The sequence below is a fragment of the Saccostrea cucullata genome, unplaced genomic scaffold, assembly GCF_032062105.1.
Source record: "Saccostrea cucullata isolate Sc308-1 unplaced genomic scaffold, CSIRO_AGI_Scuc_v1 ctg1805, whole genome shotgun sequence".
NCBI lineage: Eukaryota > Metazoa > Mollusca > Bivalvia > Ostreida > Ostreidae > Saccostrea > Saccostrea cuccullata.
In genome coordinates this window covers 45,273-59,792 of record NW_026937667.1, presented here as the reverse complement: position 1 = coordinate 59,792, position 14,520 = coordinate 45,273, and the positions used below count along the sequence as shown (strand labels likewise).

At 36.1% G+C, this 14,520-nt stretch overlaps 1 protein-coding gene across 1 annotated transcript in view; it reads right to left on the bottom strand.

The window, feature by feature from the left end:
- LOC134248621 (multimerin-2-like) overlaps positions 1-14,520 on the bottom strand; it is a 38,354-nt gene that overhangs the window by 14,524 nt on the left and 9,310 nt on the right. The gene's annotated exons all lie outside the window — the stretch shown is intronic.

Sequence of the window (14,520 nt, the reverse complement as noted above, 5' to 3'; positions counted from 1 at the left end):
TATATAAATATAGCTTAACGAATCCCGATCTAATTAAAATTAAAAACCTCTGGCGTGACCCTCTAAGGAATATTGATAGATGTTAGTGAAGCAAGTGTAACGTTTTTACAAAGTACAAATAATTATTTAATAGGTCCGCTTAGGATTCCTTCCTAAGTATCACGTTTATAATATGAATCAAACAAACTTCAACAACAATGGCACTATAACAAGAAACTGACTGAAATTCACTATGTGTATATACTTTTTCCTCGGTCCTATCTGGATAAATGATTAGCAAACAAATATGAACTTAACGACAACGAATTATAAGAAAAGAATCAACCACAATTGAATCACTAACGATCAAGAAAATAATCAAATATGAAGTTATAACACTGTAGTTGCAGACTGAGTGGTTTAACCAACAATCCTGTTGTTTCCCGACACAGTCTGCAACTACCTAAAAAACACACCCTAAAAGTCACTGAGACACCTTTTATTAAAAGTCACCAAGACACTATTTTAAGTCACCAAGACACTATAGTCACTGAGACACACTATTAAGGAACTAGGTTCCTGAGCTGAGTGGTTTAACTAACAATTCTGTTGTTTCCCGACACAGCCCAAGAACCTAGTCCAGGAGGTGTTAACCAAGCGATGAGTTACCACCAAGTAGCCGAAATCTTCATGGGCGTCTGTATTTATACCTTATTCTAATTACTAATGATTGGTTGATGATTCTGGAACTCTGATTGGTTATAATATCAAGCGCTGATTGGTCAATTATATAATGATTCGATTGGTCTATTTCAAAGGCATTTCAATCCAATATGATTTTCCGTTTCATTACATTACCCACGCCTTCGAAAAAAATTATGCGTCCTCGCATAGGTTAACAAGAGTATAACAAGGTTAAAAACATTGAACTTTAAAACTGCAGTAGTATTTCCTACCAAACTGATTTTTATTTACATATTCAGAAAGAGACGTAATCACTAAGGTAGGCTGGTCTGCTTCTCTTTCGTTTGCCATCTGCCTGAAAACTCTCCTTTTCATATGTTTCCTCGGCATCTTGAGCAATGTTTTCAGAGGAATCAGACATTGTATTTTCTGCAATGTTATTTGCTTGCAAAGGTTCTGATGTTAGGATTTGGTCTTTCATTAGCCTTATCCTGTCAGTATGAATGACTTGGTTTGCACCTCTGTATCCACAGTTTACTTTATAAGTAACATTGGAACATTTCTCAATAATATCAAATGGTCCTTGCCAATATGACGTGAATTTGGGAGATGTACCGGTCTTACGTTTTGGGAAGTAAACGTAAACCTTGTCACCTGGCTTAAACAACTGCCAGTTTAACTTTCTATCATGGTACCACTTCTGTCGTTCTATACTCTCTTTTGTCATTTCCCTGACAACTGCATGTGCTTCTTCTGATTTTTCTTGTAACTCCCAAACCCATCTATTCTGCGGAATTCTCTTAATATCAGAATGGACCTCGTATACGATGTCCAGAGGTGTAGCGACCTCTCTACCTAACATCATTTTGTTTGGAGTTGCACCCGTTGATTCGTGGACTGCTGCTCTGTATGCCATCATTACGTATGGGAGATGTTCGTCCCAATCCGTATGGTGCTCATTGACATAGGCTGATAACATGGTAGCCAGAGTTTTGTTGAATCTTTCGACCATCCCGTCCGATTGGGGGTGGTACGGGGTGGTGTGTGTTTTCTTTATATTCAAAAGCCGGCACATTTCTGTAAAAAGATTGCTTTCAAACTGGACTCCTTGATCGGAGTGAATAGTTCCAGGCACTCCAAAGCGGGCTATGACTTCTTCCACTATCACCTTAGCTACAGTTGCGGCTTCCATATTTGCCATAGGAAAACTTTCTGTCCATTTAATAAAGTAATCCGATACGACTAGTATATATCGGTTACCATTATTGGACATAGGAAGTTCGCCTAATATATCTGTAGCAATACGTTCCATTGGTGCGCCGCAAGTGACAACTTGCATTGGGGCACGTTTAGTAGTATTTGGTGATTTTCGCCTTTGGCATTTTTCACAACCAGCAATGTACAATTTAACATCTTTCTGCAATCCTGGCCAATAGTATTTGCATTTTATCTTCGCCAATGTTTTCTTTATCCCAAGATGTGCAGAAGTTCTTTCATCATGGAACTGTCCTAATACTGTTCGTCTTTCACTGTATGGCACAACAGCTTGCAGAGAAACTTTGCCATTTTTGTGCTTTTTCTTTCGGAAGAGCATTCCATCCTCTAATACCAGAGCATCCCACTGAGAACATAGAGACTTAATGAAGTTGCTTTGACCAGCAATCTCTGATGACTCCGGCTTTACACCTTTTTCAACCCATTTGATCAGTTGAGTTATGTCTCTGTCACCGTTTTGTTTGGCTTTCAAAGACAATTTATCCGTAGGTGTTGCGCTACTTATGGTATTAACTATACTTTCAGAAGATGTACAACATGCTTTTCTGCAAGGTAAACGGCTGAGCGCATCGGCATTTGCATGCTTATTCCCTGGTCTGTGTTCAATGGTCATTTGAAAATTGCTCAGTGATTCAAACCATCGAGCAAGCTGGCCTTCTGGATTCTTGCTGTTCATTAGCCATTTCAAAGAACTGTGATCTGTTCTGACTAAAAACTGCTTGCCATACAAGTAGTGTTTGTAATACTTTGTAAAGTAGACAACAGCCAACAGCTCCTTTCTTGTAACGCAATATTTCCGTTCTGCTTTTGATAAGGTTCTGCTTCCAAAAGCAATTACTCTTTCTACTCCGTTTTGTGTCTGTGAAAGAACTGCCCCTATTGCTACGTCGCTAGCATCTGTATCCAAAATAAATGACTGTGTAAAGTCAGGATGGGCAAGAATTGGTGCGGAGATAAGTGCATGTCGAAGGGATTCAAAGGATGCTTGACAATCATCTGTCCATTTGAAATTTGATCCCTTCTCAGTCAATTTGTTCAGTGGTTTTGCCTTTGCTGCGAAGTTGTGAATAAAACGTCTGTAGTAGCTGCAAAGGCCTAAAAAGCTTTTAACCTCTGTTAGATTAGTAGGCACAGACAAATTTTGTACTGCAGAAATTTTTGAAGGATCTGTGCTTACTCCTTCCTCTGATATCACATGTCCGAGAAATTCAACAGTCTTATGAAACAAGTGACACTTTCTTGCTTTCAGTTTCAGGTTAGCAGATGACAGTCTATCAAATACCTGTGTAAGATTTTCTAACATGTTGGTAAACGATGTTCCGATAACAATGATGTCATCTAGGTACACCAAACATATTTGCCATTGCAAGCCACTCAAAACAGTTTCCATTAGCCTTTCGAAGGTTGCCGGGGCATTGCAAAGGCCAAACGGCATAACATTAAAATGGTATAAACCACGTTTAGTTGCAGATGCCGTTTTTAGTTTATCTGAGTCATCCATGCTAACTTGCCAATACCCGGAGCACAAGTCGAGGGTTGAGAACCACTTTGCTCCGGTAAGACTGTCTAACGAGTCGTCGATGCGTGGAAGTGGGTAGGCGTCTTTGACTGTAGCTGCATTTAAACGCCTGTAATCCACACAAAATCGCAAAGAACCATCTTTCTTTTTGGCTAAAACGACTCCTGATGCCCATGGGCTATTCGATTTCTCAATGATATTTCTGTCAAGCATGTCATCTAACTGCTTGTTCATTTCATCCTGTAAATGATGTGGAATTCTTCTAGGAGGTTCATTTAGTGGGTGCGCATCCTTGGTATCAATCGTGTGTTTGACCAGTGAAGTGCGTCCCAAGTCTCTGTCTGACCTTGCAAATATATCTGCATACCTAGTCAAGAACTTTTGTAATTTAGGTATTTCACCACCATTTAGATTAACTTTAGATCTCTCAAACAGATCCTGCAGTTGAGATGGAAGATCTTTGCATGGCTTATTTACAGAAGAGGTTGGTTCAAAAACATTGTCAACTGAACTCAAATTCGCAATAAATGTTCCCGGATACACAGTTTGATGTTCATGGGATGGATTCATCATTCGGACTGGTATTTCTCCATCTTTTACATATCCAACTGATCTTGCTATTAATGCTTTTCCTGATTTGAGGAACTTTTCCGATGGTTCTATCATACCTAAAACTTCTTTCATGTCGTAGGATTTTGACGGCATTGAGACCTTACAATAAGTCACTATCTCACTTCTGGCAGGAACGACAATCATCTCTTTCGAGTTAATTCTAAAGCAACCGATTTTGCCAAAGAAATCAACTTTGTAAACTTTGTCGTTTACCTTAAAATACCCATTAACTATGTCTATTGTACAATTGTATTTCTTCATAAAGTCGAGTCCAATGACTCCATCAAGAGAAAAATCTGCTACAATGACATCTTGGCTATAAAAACTCTCACCCTGATTAATGCAAATGCTAGTTTTTCCTTTCACAGTTAAGTCGGTCCCACATGCGGAAGAGACTATTTGATCGGTTTTGTACAAAACTGGTTTGTTTTGTATAGCCTCATAAACTTTACTTGACAGTACTGATAGTGTTGCTCCTGTGTCAACAAGCAAATTCGCTTCAATCCCCTGGATGGTAGCTTTCACGTACATTCCAGCCTCAGGGTCATTCTGGTTTACCCCAACTTGAGCTTTGTAAGACGTGATGCATTTGAATGTGTTTTGTACAGGATGTTTCTTTATACTATATGAGTATTTCTTTGTCAATGTCTGTAATATCCTTGTCATCCATGTTTTACAACATGCCCACAAAATGAAAACAAATAATAGATCAACAAATGATACAAAATATATAAACGTAATATTCCTAAAACCGCTGCCACCAAATTTGTAACGTTTTTACAAAGTACAAATAATTATTTGATAGGTCCGCTTAGGATTCCTTCCTAAGTATCACGTTTATAATATGAATCAAACAAACTTCAACAACAATGGCACTATAACAAGAAACTGACTGAAATTCACTATGTGTATATACTTTTTCCTCGGTCCTATCTGGATAAATGATTAGCAAACAAATATGAACTTAACGACAACGAATTATAAGAAAAGAATCAACCACAATTGAATCACTAACGATCAAGAAAATAATCAAATATGAAGTTATAACACTGTAGTTGCAGACTGAGTGGTTTAACCAACAATCCTGTTGTTTCCCGACACAGTCTGCAACTACCTAAAAAACACACCCTAAAAGTCACTGAGACACCTTTTATTAAAAGTCACCAAGACACTATTTTAAGTCACCAAGACACTATAGTCACTGAGACACACTATTAAGGAATAGGTTCCTGAGCTGAGTGGTTTAACTAACAATTCTGTTGTTTCCCGACACAGCCCAAGAACCTAGTCCAGGAGGTGTTAACCAAGCGATGAGTTACCACCAAGTAGCCGAAATCTTCATGGGCGTCTGTATTTATACCTTATTCTAATTACTAATGATTGGTTGATGATTCTGGAACTCTGATTGGTTATAATATCAAGCGCTGATTGGTCAATTATATAATGATTCGATTGGTCTATTTCAAAGGCATTTCAATCCAATATGATTTTCCGTTTCATTACACAAGTATGCGATCGAATCTAAGATCTAATTTTAATTAGATTGACAAAATGAAAATCCCTTATGCTGTTCTAACAGAAGTCTCTTTTGGGATTAATTTCAAAATTTCAGCATTTTTTAAAATTAAAATAAAAAAAAAATTTAGTTAAAAACTCACTAGTCTATTAAACTTGTCTATTTTAAACACTAGAGATAATGAATTAAAAAAGCGTGGATATAATTTAAATGTATCTGAATAGGTATGCATACCAATATAATAATTCTCCTTTTTCCTGTTTCTCAGAGCAAAATTAATGAAGGATCTTATGCCCCCGTCAACGAAGTTTCTGGGGTATATAGTTTTTGTCCGTCAGTCTGTCTGTGTTTTTCACTTTACCTCTGCCCATAACTTTTGACCAGTTGGATTTATGGCTGTCATTTTACAGGTGCATTTCTTGAGACAAAACACCTTTCTTTGGATACCCCCAAACTTGACCTTGACTTTTAAAGTTTGACACACTTTTACACCAATATTCCAACCTTTTACCCTGGCCATAGCTTTTGACCGGTTTGACCGGTTGGTGCTAGGACGTTTATACTTCACAGATGTATTATTTGTGACAAGGCGATTCATTAGATACCAACAACTTTGACCCTATGACCTTGACCTTGTAGATTGACCTATTTTCAAAAATACCACTAAACCTTGGCAATAATTTTTCAACGGATAGGCTATGGCTTTCAAACTTCCCATATGTAATCTTTGTGATAAGGCCTTTCTTTAGGAACTAACCCTTTGACCTTCACTCCGGAGTTTTAAAAAACTTTTACCTTGGCCATAACTTTTCAACAGGTGGCGCTAGGGTTTTATGTTCCACATTTGTATTTCTTGTGAAAAGGCCTTACTTAAGGTTTGATTAGCATTTGAGAAAATTTAACGCTATGTTGCCATAAGGGGACATCAGTGTCTCACAAACACATCTTGTTTCTTTTTATTTTACTTGTACATCAAAACAATTCCTTTCGTATCCCCGCCCTAGTCCCATAGGCCATGATTCATCATATTTGAATAACAAAAGTAGGCTTGTTATTAAAAATTTTTCTTAAATGAATAATTAATGTTATTTAATAATATATATAATATATAATATAATAATAAATAAATAAACAATTTATAATAGTAGGTAGCTCACAAAGTGTGGCCGACATGCTTGCCTTTTATAAAGGGTCATTTATATTTATTCAAAATTTAAATGACCGAATATTTCTGTTCATCGTTAAATTTGTCCTCTTTATTCTATTTTCAAACTCTGATCTTCCATTGCGTCCACACCCTGGGCTTGAAGCCCGTGTCACACTGTCACGATTTTTGGCTACGACAGAGTACGAGTTAAAAAATCGCAGTAATTCGGCGTTCATCGTAGAGATAGTCGTAGGATATCTTCTTAACTCGTGTTTCATCGCAGCAAATCGCCAAACAAGGCGATTGTTTTGAGCATGTTCAAAACAATCGTGGCCACAGTACGATTTTTAATCATCCGTAAGCGATCGTACAGGAATCGCAATACACTCGTACACATAATCGTTGTAAATCTTTGACATTCGTAGAACACTCGCAAAAATTCGTAGAACTTTCGATCTGCGAGTTTTCTACGATTTAATGCGAGTGTCCCACGAGTTCTTGCGAGTGTTTCTCGACTCAAAAGGAATACCATACGATTTCTTGCGAATATGATCCGAAAACAGGCGATTGATGCCGAGTGCAATACAAGTACCGTGCGAGTGAACTGCGAAATAGTACGATTGTACGCGTTTTGGAGATTTGGAAATCTCATTCGCATCAAATCATGAAGACAGCAAAATGCTTATACAATAGATGAAATAGTTTCTGGTTCTTGGTGGAGTGGCCTGGGGGGCCATAAAAGTTAGATGAGTTCATTCTTGATCTCAGTCTAACTTTTCCTCTATTAATTCCTTTGGTCAAAGTGAGACAGATCAAAAGTGAACACGCCATAGTTTTATGGACCCCAGTCCTTTTGGCGAGTATTCCAAGTGCATTTTCTATAACGCGCATTTCTCTGCTGAGTCTATAGTTGAATATACGCTTCTCATTGGTCAAAGTCCTTCTTGCGAAAAGTTTGAATTCATAAGCTATGTCGTGAGAGTGAAGGCGTCATCACCCACGATGAAATACGGGATGTAGCTGTTATCTCTGGTAGAGGGACAGTTTCTGGAAAACCAGTATTTTGATTTTCGATGACATCTTTTAATTCTGAGTTGTTAAACACAGAAGCATCTGATGCAGAACCATTTGCACCTACGTCAACCTAAATAAATTTATAATCAGCATCAACAAGGCCCATAAGAATGAGGGAGTGGAACCCTTTGTAGTCGTAATAAAGTGAACCTTCGTTTCGGGGGCATTTTATAGCAATTGATATGTTCCCATGCAAAACACCAAGGACATGGTTTAGGGTCCATCTAATTCTGAACTGCTCAGCTAACTGATGTCACTCATTTGTAGTTGTTGGACATGCAATTACTTCATCAGCATATTCCACTATTATACTTTCACAAACTTCACGAACCAGCAAGGAAATTGTATTATGTGGAACTGGAAATCCGTTCATAAGACTTGTGTAAGACTCTCCTGTTACTAAATACCGAAGTGTAATGACCTACTTTAATCCAGGTTCCAAAGCCTTTCTGAACCATGTGTCTTATTTTTTGTAATCTGGGTCTCAATCTGTCTACAAACTCTATAAACAAATCTGGCTCTACTCTGAGGAAGTTTTTGAATGACAATATTAATACATCCTCCGTTTCAAGTTCTTTCATCAAGCGAACAAAATATCGATACTGAGTATGTCTGGTGATCCATGGTCTTATCCAGTATCTTCTTCTTTGCCTCTGTGGATGCCCGTTGTGTGATAAATGGGCAAATGCCTTGTCATTTTATGCAATATTCTGTTCAAGTTGCCCCAAATATTGCAGTTGTTGAAACCTCCTCACGGTAGCTACTGTCATAATTATACAACTTCGAAATTATGCTTAAGAATTTCAAGCAACCCTCTATATATCTACTCAAACCAAGGATATTCGTAAGAACTCGTCAGTGTTCGTGGGAATATCGTGTATGCATCGTACAAACTTGTAGGTATATTCGTAAGATCATCGTTTGAAATCGTTTTTTATCGTACTAATTCGTATAAAGATCGTATTGTGTTCGTTATTTGATCGTCTTTGTTCGTACATTACTCGCCAAAAACTCGTTCTGTTATCGTATAAGCCTTGTATATTGTTGAGCAGACATCGTAGTCGTATCGTGACACACTGGAAAAAAAAATCACCCTCTGTCAAAAAAATTCTAGGCTAGCGTGGCGATTGTCGGCTATTTATGGTTTTTTGTAAGTCGTGTGGAATCGTAGCAAAAATCGTGACAGTGGGACACGGCCTTAAGGATAAAAGAAATATGATCTTACACTCAATTATGTATATGCAGATCTAGCATAAGTTTTTTTCTTTCTGGTACATTTGGTTTTGAAAATAAAGAACTATAAGTGATCCTTATTTTTTTTAACTCTTTTTTAGGATACACGTATTTTTCTTTTAGAGGGCGTAGCTCTTCATTTTAACATACTTGAATCCTACAGACCAGAGAATGGTTTATAGCAAACTTGGTTGAATAAATCAGAACTTGAACACACACACACACCCGGCTAAGTTATTAAATGTCCTCAAAAAATAATTAAATAATAGACTTATGGGCCACATAACTCGACTGGGAACTCGACTAGGAAAAGGAATTCAGCATTAATAAGCTTAAATGCTCCTGACCCTCTCCTGAAAGGTGTTTATGATTTTAAAAAACATGCGTTGAATCAAAACTAACTAAGGATGCTTAAAATTTCATAACTTTGGCTTTTCCCCTATATGTTTGAACTTTCATTGTGATGTCACCCTACACCTCGGGGTCTTGATTTGAACAAATCTGATCTGCACAACCTGAGGATGCTTCCGTATAAATATGACCAATCAAGATTTTGCTGTTCTGGAGAAGAAGACTTTTTAAAAAGAATTTTCCTATTTATTTCTATGTAAAACTTCGATTGTCCATTTTGGTCTCACCTTTTCCATAAGGACATGGTTTGAACAAATTTGAATCTACACTATTGTAGGATGCTTCCATATAAATATGACCAATCATGGCTTTGCTGTTCTAGAGAAAAATTTTCCAATATACTCCCTTGTTTAATTTTAATCGTCTACTGTAGCCCAGCTATAATCCGAGGGGGGGGGGGAGGTTATGATTTAAATAAATTAGAATCTACACCACCTTAGGATGCTCCCATATAAAAATGAACAATTACACCATGCATAACCCCACATATGGGGGCGCGGAATGATGACATATGGGGGCGCAGAATTCGAAGCGGAATTTGCTATGTTCGCTGACCTGATTAGCTTTCCTATAGTCAGTGTGATTGAGATGAAAATAATCCTAAAATTCACTTACGGCGGAACACTGTGATATCCCAGCTTTCTGTTACTCGTTTCCCTGCTCGGGACTCGTCCTAGAAATACATGAACACTTCTGCAAAATCTGGCAAGAGCATGCAAGAACGCAAAGACCGTTTCTTTTGTGAAAATTGGTGCCTTATATATCACTTAGCTTCATTTGACTTATGTGAGGGACTTCTAAATATGATTTTGCTCTAGACACTCTAATGTGTTGGAGAATTCCACCTCAAATAAAGGGGACAGACTTCAATTTAAGTGTGTGGAACTAGGGTGTAAAGATTTTAGTGGAGGCTGGGGGAAGGAATAATTTTTAGTCATTGTATATCAATCGTAATTCTTAAAATCTGCTCTGTTTTAATTGTTTAGATCCTGGTATATGAATTTAAATTGGAACTGTCTTTTTAAATGATTCGACAAATAGTGCTTTGTAGCAAAGATTTTACCACAATGATCAATAAGATTCTGATAAAGGACACATTTTATATTTGTTTAAATTTGATTTTGTTGAGTAAGTCTTTCCACAGATTTCACAGGGAAACTGCGCGTACTTTCAACTTCTACAAGAAAAATAGGTATACTTTTGAAAAAAAAAAAAAACGAGAAACTTAATTCTAATTACTTATTAATCCAATTTCTTACACAACAGATCTTTGTTAATCTGAACTTATTTGTACTACTACGGAAAAAGAGTCGAATATGGCAAGCTAATCCTATGGTGCTACAAATATGAAGGTGAAATAAAAAAAATTCAATTATAACTCAAGTTCCTTTCATCTAACATTAATCTCTTTTGAAGAATCTCCACAATTTGCAAAAATCTTACAAAGATTAAAATTATTTGCCAATAAAATAGCATACATGCGTAAGTTTGCGTAAAATGTACATTTTTTGTTAACAAAAACATGGAGCCAAGACCCACTATCCTTTAAAATACATTTCTATGACACAACATTCGATTTTTTTTTTCGGAGAAATACTTTTAAAATTTCGTTATGAGTCCACTCCACTTTTCATCAGGAGATGTGTAGTAATATCATTTTCGACTGTATCAGTCTAAAACGATATATTCAAACAGTGTTATAGAAACAAAAGGGCTACATTATCAATACATGTATCAAGTAATGCTCATTATACTACCAATATATGTGTCAATCACAGATTTAGAAAGAAAAAATGGAGGGGGGGGGGGGAGGTCCAGCCCTCAAATGCCTATGGTGATACTCAATGTTTTTATTGCAAGGAATTCGAACTCCACGAATACCATTTACAATAACAGGTCTGGAATAATTTTTTTTCGAGAAAATTTTTCTCAGAAAGGTTTTGTTTATCAAAATTTCAATAATGAAAAATTAACTCTAAATTCTATTTTCACAAATTGAATATGATTTTATATATCTGAAGCTTTGGGCATTCTGACGCCTTATTATCCCATCTCCTTTTAATAGCCAGTATATTTAACTTCACTGCATGAACACGCGTATTTATAATTCTAATTCAATTCTATATATATATGAAACATATAGAGATATTGAATAGTATTCAAGATCAAAAGTTCATAAAACAATACAAAACAGGAGCAGAGCAAACACGGACCTGCGAAACATCAGAGTTGGGATCAGGTACCGTAGAGGAGTGAGCATCCCCTGACGACTGGTCACACCCGCCGTTTGCTCATGATCTGGAAAATCCGTCGTCAATTCAGCGTATAAATAATGGACTAACAAGTAGTGTATATGTAATGTGTACTCTAAATTATTGCTCAAGTGTCTATTTACTATAAAAAAAAGAAATGTATACCTTAAGTATATTTAAGGAATGAAGCTAATCTTAACCTATAATATACGATAAAACATACTGTGGTTTCATCAATATTCGTTGAGCACCAATTTTCGTGGATTTCGTTGTTGATTAGATCCACGAATTCTAATGTTCATTGAATTACGAAATATGACATTTATTTGTATAGGCAATGCTTTTGTCCACGAAATTACGTATCCTCGAAAACGTCTGTTTTACAAAATCCACGAAATTTGATGTCAACGAAAATTGATGAAACCACAGTAACTTGGACCAAGTTATGTATATACATGTATCGAATAACATATGTTACATTAAGGGGACGAAGGATGTATGGTCACATCACTCAGTTTAATTACGTCATAATCTCTTATAAAATATGCAAAAAACCAGATTGAAACCACAGTGTTTAGAAAAAAAAATGACTGTTTGTTTGAGTTCACCATCTTGTATAAAAAAAATATCTAAAAACATTCAAATTCAAACTTTTTTGCAAATATTTTCAAATTACGAAATAGATTGATCCACTCTTATGTTTCCCTACACTGCGCGACCAACGAGTCGCTGACGTCATAGTGGATCTTAGTACAGTAAGATTATACAAGGTAAAACACGGGTAGTATAATATCATAAAAACGGGTCATGATCAGTACATGGTGGGATATTTTATGAATTACAGAAAACAAAAAATATTTTTACATGGTTGTTGACGGAAATATATTGTAGTTATGTCTTACTTAGCTTATTTCGCAAATGTGTGACGTCATAGTAGGGTTTTCCCGTACTCGAGAAATGTAAACATGACACGTTTTTCTCATGCTCATGTCTTGTTTAACTATGCCCTGTGCAATATTGAGCTCAGCTTCACCAATCAATATTTTTGCAATTAATCAATAACATGACGAACTTGCATCGAAGTAATTTTTCAAATATTGAATGATAGGATTTTTTGTAAATTAATTTTTTTGTCGTTTAAGTTGTCTTAAAAAGAACGTAATTTTCCGTCTCCAGATGCATTGTGACAAAAGAATCTTGCTTTTTCGAATTTTTAACCCTATTCATACTCTGAGATATTTTAAAAGACACATGTTCGCGGACATATTTTTTATCTAGGCTGAAAAATTCCATTATGGACCGAGTAATGGGCCCAGAAATGCGGAGAATCAAAACTTCACTCAGACACTGTGGGGCATAGTATTTGTCACCCAATATCTCAGAAATAAATCTAGAAACCTTTTGATATATCTGCTTTAAGGTATGTAGGACATACTAAATAAGAGAGATACAAAATATGAAAAAAATTGAATCACAGGTATTTTTTCAGCTAAAGGTCCTTCATCCCCTTAAGCTTCATTCCTTATGATTTCAGTGTAGACAAAGAGATACTTTTTCTTCCAAAAATGGCTTCAAACTGAGTAAATTCTAGAATTAACGTCAAGCGGACTATAAGCGTTTTTGTCGTAGCTCATTATGACGTGACCAAGTTATGTGATACAATATAAATTAAATCTTTTATCCAATCAGGGTCGAAAACGTGAAAGGGGGCGAGGCTTGCTTGGCAAACCTTGCCCTCTATCACGTTTTCTTACCCTCGCCCAAATATCGCATATATTTTAAGATAATAACCATGTATTTTTATATATATCATCCTGTGACGTATTCAATGTCATTGACAATATTTCTTACTTTTCCTGGATCATTTCTAGAATACTTCTCGAAGGCGTGTTTATTCAAATCAGGCAAAGTTACTGACATAATACGGACTTCAACCCTCAAGTCGCCAAGTATTGTGCTCGTATTCTCAAAATCTATTCTTTTCTCTTTGACCTGTACTAAACCCCTTTGGAAATCATCGCTGAGTTGTGTAAAGTTGTCCATTACGTTATTGAAAGTATCTTCATATTTTCTCTTTTTAAGTTTGATCTTCTCATTTTCTCGTTCTAGTTCGTTCATTTCTTGTTGCCATGCTGTCAGTTCTATTTCCTTTTTTGCGGTAAAGTTTTTAATGTCTCCATACCTTGTTTCAGGGTGACTATGTCCTTCATCAGTGAGTATTCATTTTTAGCCAATGCTATTCTTATGATCCTTCTTGGTTCAAAAGTTACCCAAATACATCCACATTTTTCGAATCGGAGTCATCTGTGTCCAGTTGATTGATATTCTGACCACTGTTGTCCGTAAATATGGAAAGGCACTGCACTTGTACGATATTCAGAATAAGTAACACAAAGGCAATATTGCTTTTCAGTTTGAACGTATTTCCTAGATCGGGGTCGTACCGATCAGGAATATGATTGAACACTTTATTTCCTTCAATACATTTTGCAATTGAAATGCTTAGGATAAAAATTCAATTATTGCAAAGGTTAATAATCAAAAAGTTATATTGGTTACATTAAACTTTAAAATACAAATGCGTTTTCTTTACCAATGACGCATATCATCACCAGATCCCAGGATCATGAAACAGACTTAGACTTAAGTCAAATTTTTATCGCCTGTAAAATGTTTATTAATTATTGAAAGAATCTCTAATTTTGCAGATAACAACACTTTGGTGAAGCAATATTAAAAAAATATTTTAATTTTTGTCTACTTGACTTAATCAAATTCTAGTATGATATGAATTTTTTTACTTCAGCTGAAGATGTTT